The sequence below is a fragment of the Petromyzon marinus genome, unplaced genomic scaffold (genome assembly GCF_048934315.1).
Source record: "Petromyzon marinus isolate PM22_M1 ecotype Great Lakes invasive population unplaced genomic scaffold, UKy_Petmar_22M1.pri1.0 PM_G_Scaffold_14, whole genome shotgun sequence".
NCBI classification, from domain to species: domain Eukaryota; kingdom Metazoa; phylum Chordata; class Hyperoartia; order Petromyzontiformes; family Petromyzontidae; genus Petromyzon; species Petromyzon marinus.
The window spans coordinates 3,385,060-3,394,833 of record NW_027422695.1 but is presented as its reverse complement, the minus strand read 5'-3'; positions in this window follow the sequence as shown (position 1 = coordinate 3,394,833).

Genomic DNA, 9,774 nt, shown 5'->3' with positions numbered 1-9,774 from the left:
TACATACAGCCACTTACATGCAGACACTTACATACAGACACTTACATACAGACACTTACATACAGACACATACAGACACTTACATACAGACACTTACATACAGACACTAAGACACTTACATACAACAACAACAACAACCGCCATTCGCCACTAAGTGGCGGTGACGTCACCACGACGCTTGTGCCAGGCTATGTGCACCCTGAGGCCACGTGAAGTGTCGAACGCCCGCTGGCAGGAGGTCACGGGGCAGACCCAGGTGCCACGGGTCGACTGACTGAGATGACTGGCTGATGCACCACCTGTGCCCCCTACTGTGCCAACCTGCTGTGCTTTAGCCACCCGGCGCTCCGCTCGCTGTTGTGAGCGTCGCTCCTCCGCCCTCCATTGTTGTTGGAGGGCGACTGCCTCCAACTGCCCAGTAGCATCCTTCACGAGCCTCCTCCACAGAGGCCGATCTTGACACCGCTGGTACCAGTCATCGGCAAGTCCACTCAGCTCCACGTCCTCCTGTACCACATCACTCCATCTCTTCTCTAGCCCGTGCCGCGCCCGCTTAGCCCCCTCAATCCGGCCAAACAAAAGCTGTTTCGGCATGCGGTGGCTGGGCATGCGGGCTACATGACCCAGCCATCGCAGCCTTGCCTGCCGGAGGAGCTCACCGATGGGACCCTGCCCAGATCTTTCAAGGATTTGTGAGCTCACACAATCCAGTCTGGTTAAACCCAGGATGGATCGTAGGCAGGTCAGCCTAAATGTTTCTAACCGGCGAAGATGTTCCATTAGGGGGGTCCACGTTTCGCAAGCGTAGAGAAGGGAGGGAATGACCGTGGCCGAGAAGACCTGAAGCTTAGTGCGGAGCGACAGACCAGGTAGCTTCCACACAGCGTTACGCAACCGATGAAAAGATATTGCCGCTCGACTGATTCGGAGTGAGACCTCTGCTGTTAAACTGGAGCCAGTCATAAGCACACTGCCCAGGTATGGGAAACTCTCCACTCTCTCCACAACTGCCCCATCACCGATTGGGAGTTGTGGGGGTGGAGTGTCCGATGGTACAAAATACCCAGGCAGGTGCTTAGTTTTGGTGGGGCTGATGGTAAGGCCCCACCTCTTAGTGGCACGCTCCAGTCTCAGCAGCAGCGTCTCCAACTCCTCCTCTGACTGAGCAGCTATTACCAAGTCATCAGCATACATAACGTGGTTGAGCAATAGGGAGCCATCCCTTGACCGCACCCGGGCATCGATTAGCCTCCCATTATATCTGTACCATATGGAGATTCCCCCGGTACAGCTATTGAAGGCTTCACGGACTACGTGGTCAAAATAGATGTTAAATAATGTGGGAGCCAGAGGACATCCCTGTCGCACCCCAAGGTGTACAGGGAATGGCTCTGACTCCCGGCCACGTAGTTTTACCCGGGCCCGCTCACCATCATGAAGGTCCTTAATGATCGTGAGCAGAGGGTCAGGTACTCCAAAAGCACGAAGAACGACCCAGAGCCCAGGCCTACTGATGGTATCATAGGCCTTGACCAGGTCAATAAAGCAGAGATGTAGGTCTTGTTGGAATTCCCTACACCTCTGCTGTAGCAGACGGACAGAAAATATGGCATCTGTGCAGGACCGCCCTTTCCTGAAACCGCATTGGGGCTCCGCAAGCCTCTCCTCAGCGTGCCTGGCAAGGCGATGCTGAATAATCCTTGCCAGGACCTTTCCTGGCACACTGAGGAGTGAGATGCCCCTGTAGTTGTTACAGTCTGTGCGGTCCCCCTTCTTAAAAAGGGGGACCACCAGGGCATCCTTCCAATCCTGCGGAACCCGTCCAGTGGTCCAGATTGTTGTTATGATGTCATATAGGGCAGTCTGTGCACAAACGCCACCCTTCCTCAGCATTTCGCTTGGGAGATCATCTCTGCCCGCTGCCTTTCCTGGTCTCAGACTCCGGATCGCCGTCAATACTTCCTCAGCAGATGGCACCTCAGCCAGCCACTCACAGGGGGTGACTTCATCCAATATTTGAGGCACCGCAGCCTCAGCAGGGTCATCCTCACTTTGTGCCACGATGTTTTCCTGGCTGTGGGATTTTCCCTCCCCCAGGACCTCACAGAAATGCTCAGCAAATCTGCGAACCTGTTCCTGGGGGTCGGAAATTGGATCACCGTTTTTTCCCCTAATGATGGTAATAGGTGTGGCGCTGCAGGTTATTTTTTTGATGGAGTTAAATAGCGATTTGTGATCACGGGCCACTGAGGCAGACTCCATCTCCTCAGCAACCCGCGACCACCACCCATCCTTGCAGCGCCTCACGGCTCTCCGAACCTCCGAGCGAAGGCTGCGGTAAGCCTCCTCATTCTCTGACGTGGGATTCTGTAGCCGATGACAGTGGGCCTGTCGCTTTTTCTCAACCATCGTGAACAACTCCTCTGTCATCCAGGGTGTCTGGGGAGGTCTGGACCGCGTACCCAAAGCAGCCATTGCAGCTGCATGAATCACAGTCCTAAACCTCGCCCATTTACCCTCGACATCAGGAGGAGTCGGGGACGATGCCAATCCCAGCCGCAAGCGATGATGAAATTCTCGCTTGCAACTTTCATCAGATAACTGAGACCAGGCCACTTTAGGTTGGAATGGGGTCCTGGGTGTACACCCACCACCGGAGTGGAAGAATGGCAGGCGCATCTTACAGATGACTAGTCGATGGTCAGAGGGCAGATCAGCTCCACGGTAGGTCCTGGTGTCAAGGACATGGGCTCGCATTCGCTGGTCCGTCACTATGTAGTCCAGCAGATGTTCTTGCTTGTACCCGGCATGCATCCATGATGTTGTGTGGATGCGCCGATGCCGGAACAGCGTGTTGGTAATTACAAGCCCATGGGCTGCACAAAAATCTAGCAGCCTCCTACCGTTGTTATTGAGCTGATCTGGCCCATGCCCTCCAATCACTCCAGACCAGGTGCCAGTATCATGACCAACTCGGGCATTGAAGTCACCCAACATGATGACTCTATCCCGAGGGGCCACTTTAGCCAGCACCTGTGACAGGAGGTCATAGAAGGCATCTGACTCATCGGCTTTGCCTGCATCCCTCCACGGATGTTCATCTTCGGTGGGGGCATAAGTAACCACGACCACCATTCCTCGCCTCCGGTTGATGGGAAGGCGAGCCCAAAGTAGCCTGGGGCTTACAGCTTCCCACACCTCACCGCCACGCTCCCACGCCCCCTTCATTCTTTTGTTCAAAAGAAGACCCACACCCTGTTGTTTGGCAGTCTGCTGCCCCGAGTAGAGGACTGTCCACCCCTCATGGTGGCAGGAGCCAGAGCCGGTCCACCGGACCTCCTGAATGCCGCATAGATCCAGGCGGTACCGGTCCAGCTCCCGACAGAGGAGTGGCAGCCTCTCCTCTGCAGTGAGCGTTCGAACATTCCACGTGGCCACCCGTAGTGGCTTTTCGTTGTTTCTGGAGTAGCCCCGAGGGTAGGTATTCAATCTCCTGGCTCCGCCAATTGGGGTTTGGCCAGGAGACGTCATAGACGCCTGGCCCCCCGGGGCCTCCGGCACAAGCTTAGTTGTTACATATTTCACTTTAATTCGTGGTTTTGTGGTAATTAATTGAAGGTGGAGGGGTTACCAGCCCCTCGCACCCGTCCAGAGCCCCCGTTTAGCCCCTGTGGTGGACACATATGCCATGAGGGGAGGAGCCAATCAAAATTGGAACTCCCCCCACAGCACTGTCCACGACAGAGTTGCCCGTCCGGCACAGACATTTACATACAGATACTTACATACAGACACTTACATACAGACACTTACATACAGACATTGAGACACTTACATACAGACACTTACATACAGAAACTTACATACAGACACTGAGATACTTACATACAGACACTTACATACAGACACTTAACACACAGACACTTACATACAGACACTTACATACAGACACTTACATACAGACACTTACATACAGACACTGAGACACTTACATACAGACACTTACATACAGACACTTACATACAGACACTGAGATATTCACATACAGACACTTACATACAAACACTTAACATACAGACACTTACATACAGACACTTACATACAGACACTTACTTAGACACTTACTTACAGACACTGAGACACTTAAATACAGACACTTACGTACAGACACTTACATACAGACACTTACAAACACACACTGACATACAGACACTGAGACTTACATACAGACACTTACGTACAGACACTTACATACAGACACTTACATAAAGACATTTACATACAGATACTGAGACACTTACATACAGACACTTACATACAGACACTTACATACACACACTTACATACAGACACTTACATACAGACACTTACATACAGACACTTACATACAGGCACTTACATACAGACACTTACATAGACACTTACATACAGACACTTACATACTGACACAAACAGACACTGAGACACTTACATACAGACACTTACATACAAACACTTACATACAGACACTTACATACAGACACTTACATACAGACACTTACATACAGACCCCTACATACACACACTTAGACACTTACATACAGACACTTACATACAGACTCTTACATAGAGACACTTACATACAGACACTTAGACACTTACATACAGACACTTACATACAGACTCTTACGTAAAGACACTTACATACAGACACTTACATACAGACACTGAGACACTTACATACAGAAACTTACATACAGACACTGAGATACTTACATACAGACACTTACATACAGACACTTAACACACAGACACTTACATACAGACACTTACATACAGACACTTACATACAGACACTTACATACAGACACTGACACACTTACATACAGACACTTACATACAGACACTTACATACAGACACTGAGATATTCACATACAGACACTTACATACAAACACTTAACATACAGACACTTACATACAGACACTTACATACAGACACTTACTTAGACACTTACTTACAGACACTGAGACAATTAAATACAGACACTTACATACAGACACTGACAAACACACACTGACATACAGACACTGAGAATTACATACAGACACTTACGTACAGACACTTACATACAGACACTTACATAAAGACATTTACATACAGATACTGAGACACTTACATACAGACAATTACATACAGACACTTACATACACACACTTATATACAGACACTTACATACAGACACTTACATACAGACACTTACATACAGGCACTTACATACAGACACTTACATAGACACTTACATACAGACACTTACATACTGACACAAACAGACACTGAGACACTTACATACAGACACTTACATACAAACACTTACATACAGACACTTACATACAGACACTTACATACAGACACTTACATACAGACCCTTACATACACACACTTAGACACTTACATACAAACACTTACATACAGACTCTTACATAGAGACACTTACATACAGACACTTACATACAGACTCTTACATAAAGACACTTACATACAGACAATTGCATACAGACACTTACATACAGACACTGAGACACTTACATACAGACACTTACATACAGACACTTACATACAGACACTGAGACACTTACATAGACACTTACATACAGACGCTTACATACACTTACATAGAGACACTGAGACACTTACATACAGACACTTACATACACTTACATACAGACACTGAGACACTTACATACAGACACTTACATACAGACACTTACATACAGACACTGAGACACTTACATAGACACATACAGATGCTTACATACAGACACTTACATACAGACACTGAGACACTTACATACAGACACTTACATACAGACACTGTGACACTGACATACAGACACTTACATACAGACACTGAGACACTTACATAGAGCCACTACTTACAGACACTTACATACAGAAGCTTACATACAGACACTTACATACAGACACTGAGACACTTACATACAGGCACTTACATATAGACACTGAGACACTTACATACAGACACTTACATACATGCACTTATATACACACACTTACATACAGACACTTACAAACAGGCACTGAGACACTTAAATACAGACACTTACATACAGATGCTTACATACAGACACTGAGATACTTACATACAGACACTTACATACAGACACTTACATACAGACACTTACATACAGACACTTACATACAGACACATACAGACACTTACATACAGACACTTACATACGGACACTTACATACAGCCACTTACATACAGACACTTACATACAGACACTTACATACAGACACTTACATACAGACACTGAGACACTTACAAACAGACACTTACATACAGAAACTTACATACAGACACTGAGATACTTACATACAGACACTTACATACAGACACTTACATACAGACACTTACATACAGACACTTACATACAGACACATACAGACACTTACATACAGACACTTACATACGGACACTTACATACAGCCACTTACATACAGACACTTACATACAGACACTTACATACAGACACATACAGACGCTGAGACACTTACATACAGACACTTACATACAGACACTTACATACAGACACTTACATACAGACACTAAGACACGTACATACAGACACTTACATACAGACACTTACATTCAGACACTTACATACAGACTCTTACATACAGACACTTACATACAGACCCTTACATACACACACTTAGACACTTACATACAGACACTTACATACAGACACTTACTTAGACACTTACTTACAGACACTGAGACACTTAAATACAGACACTTACATACAAACACTTACATACAGACACTTACAAACACACACTGACATACAGACACTGAGACTTACATAGAGACACTTACATACAGACACTTACATACAGACACTTACATACAGATACTGACACACTTACATACAGACACTTACATACAGACACATACAGGCACTTACATACAGACACTTACATAGACACTTACATACAGACACTTACATACTGACACTTACAAACAGACACTGAGACACTTACATACAGACACTTACATACAAACACTTACATACAGACACTTACATACAGACACTTACATACAGACACTTACATATAGACACTTACATACAGACACTTAGACACTTACATACAGACACTTACATACAGACTCTTACATAGAGACATTTACATACAGACACTTAGACACTTACATACAGACACTTACATACAGACTCTTACATAAAGACACTTACATACAGACAATTACATACAGACACTTACATACAGACACTGAGACACTTACATACAGACACTTAAATACAGACACTTACATACAGACACTGAGACACTTACATAGACACTTACACACAGACGCTTACATACACTTACATAGAGACACTGAGACACTTACATACTGACACTTACATACACTTACATACAGACACTGAGACACTTACATACAGACACTTACATACAGACACTTACATACAGACACTGAGACACTTACATAGACACATACAGATGCTTACATACAGACACTTACATACAGACACTGAGACACTTACATACAGACACTTACATACAGACACTGTGACACTGACATACAGACACTTACATACATACACTTACATTGAGACACTTACATACAGACACTTACATACAGACACTGAGACACTTACATAGAGACATTACTTACAGACACTTACATACAGAAGCTTACATACAGACACTTACATACAGACACTGAGACACTTACATACAGACACTTACATACAGGCACTTACATACAGACACTTACTTAGACACTTACTTACAGACACTGAGACACTTAAATACAGACACTTACATACAGATGCTTACATACAGACACTTACAAACACACACTGACATACAGACACTGAGACTTAGATACAGACACTTACATACAGACACTTACATAAAGACATTTACATACAGATAGTGAGACACTTACATACAGACACTTACATACAGACACTTACATACACATACTTACATACAGACACTTACATACAGACACTTACATACAGACACTTACATACAGACACTTACATATAGACACTTACATACAGACACTTACAGACTCTTACATAGAGACACTTACATACAGACACTTAGACACTTACATACAGACACTTACATACAGACTCTTACATAAAGACACTTACATACAGACAATTACATACAGACACTTACATACAGACACTGAGACACTTACATACAGACACTTACTTACAGACACTTACATACAGACACTGAGACACTTACATAGACACTTACATACAGACGCTTACATACACTTACATACAGACACTGAGACACTTACATACAGACACTTACATACACTTACATACAGACACTGAGACACTTACATACAGACACTTACATACAGACACTTATATACAGACACTGAGACACTTACATAGACACATACAGATGCTTACATACAGACACTGAGACACTTAGATACAGACACTTACATACAGACACTGTGACACTGACATACAGACACTTACATACAGACACTTATATTGAGACACTTACATACAGACACTTACATACAGACACTGAGACACTTACATAGAGACATTACTTACAGACACTTACATACAGAAGCTTACATACAGACACTTACATACAGACACTGAGACACTTTACATACAGACACTTACATACAGACACAGAGACACTTACATACAGAAACTTACATACAGACACTGAGATACTTACATACAGACACTTAACATACAGACACTTACATACAGACACTTACATACAGACACTTACATACAGACACATACAGACACTTACATACAGACACTTACATACGGACACTTACATACAGCCACTTACATACAGGCACTTACATACAGACACTTACATACAGACACATACAGATCTGAGACACTTACATACAGACACTTACATACAGACACTTACATACAGACACTTACATACAGACACTAAGACACGTACATACAGACACTTACATACAGACACTTACATACAGATACTTACATACAGACACTTACATTCAGACACTTACATACAGACACTTACATACAGAAACTTACATACAGACCCTTACATACACACACTTAGACACTTACATACAGACACTTACATACAGACACTTATATACAGACACTGACATACAGACACTGAGACTTACATAGAGACACTTACATACAGACACTTACATACAGACACTTACATACAGACACTTACATACAGACACTTACATATAGACACTTACATACAGACCCTTACATACAGACACTTAGACACTTACATACAGACACTTACAGACTCTTACATAGAGACACTTACATACAGACACTTAGACACTTACATACAGACACTTACATACAGACTCTTACATAAAGACACTTACATACAGACAATTACATACAGACACTTACATACAGACACTGAGACACTTACATACAGACACTTACTTACAGACACTTACATACAGACACTGAGACACTTACATAGACACTTACATACAGACGCTTACATACACTTACATACAGACACTGAGACACTTACATACAGACACTTACAAACACTTACATACAGACACTGAGACACTTACATAGACACATACAGATGCTTACATACAGACACTTACATACAGACACTGAGACACTTACATACAGACACTTACATACAGACACTTACATACACACACTTACATACAGACACTTACACACAGACATTTACATACAGATACTTACATACAGACACT